Below are 1,037 nucleotides of genomic sequence, written 5' to 3'. Positions count from 1 at the left end.
CAGAATAAAACTGGAATAAAAATCAAATAGATATTTTTCGCATAGGTTACTCATGAACATTTACAACATTTTATGACTTGGAGAGCAACTTGCATTGTCTTGTTGAAAAGTACTCATTACGTTTTCAGTTCCTTGGCGCACCTGCCTGTACCAGGTACCACTCTGTTTCCTTTTGGGCAAATTGATACTATTTTGAAAACGAGTGATAAAAATTATGAAAACAAAATGATACAAAAGAATGTGTCATTCACTTACTTTTCTTTATTGAAGATACACAACTGAAATCACTCTAGTTCAAACATGTACTTAGTCAAACCAACAAATCCCACACACCAACTCTTCTCGAACCTTAAATGAGGTATAGTAGGTTAATCACCATGACTTTACTATCGATACTATTGCATTTTACTTACTTTTCTTGAAGACTGAATATATGCAAGATTCAACATTAAACTATTCGCTGTACTGCAAATTGGACAACCCCAAATTATAAATGGTACACTGAACGTGACAGAATTATACTTTGATAATAACACCAACACACCATGCATTACACACGCGAACCTGCCACGTCAACCGCCATGTTGAATCAAATGTCGAATTTAACGCAAAGGCACAGTATTTTGTATACAGAAATACTGTGGCAAAGGTACCAAGCATTAAGGGACAGCCGCTTTCACAGAGCTTATTCGACTGTTGCGCGCTACACTTCAATTGACCAATGACAAACGTTTACTCCAATTCTTCACTTCCCCATTTCTCTGTTTCCATGATTTTTCGCTTTGTAATTAAATAATTTCAAATACAAAAAGACAAATAGGATGAGAATTAACCAATTTATTGATGCAATTGCTGTTGGAGCAATGCATGCAGAATCTTCGCGTTGAGTTCAAAAACTGGTTAACACTATCAGGGTTATATACATTAGGTTATGCATTCGATTAAGATCTTCAAATATTTTTGTTTTTAATAATATTGAATTATTTAAATACGTTATTATAAGATAATTCAAAATTCCATTGTATAGAATCTTCCAA

This window comes from Leptinotarsa decemlineata, unplaced genomic scaffold (genome assembly GCF_025532065.1).
Source record: "Leptinotarsa decemlineata unplaced genomic scaffold, Ldec_3_MD MMD2_tig00004433_RagTag_RagTag, whole genome shotgun sequence".
NCBI classification, from domain to species: domain Eukaryota; kingdom Metazoa; phylum Arthropoda; class Insecta; order Coleoptera; family Chrysomelidae; genus Leptinotarsa; species Leptinotarsa decemlineata.
This window is presented reverse-complemented; position numbering follows the sequence as displayed.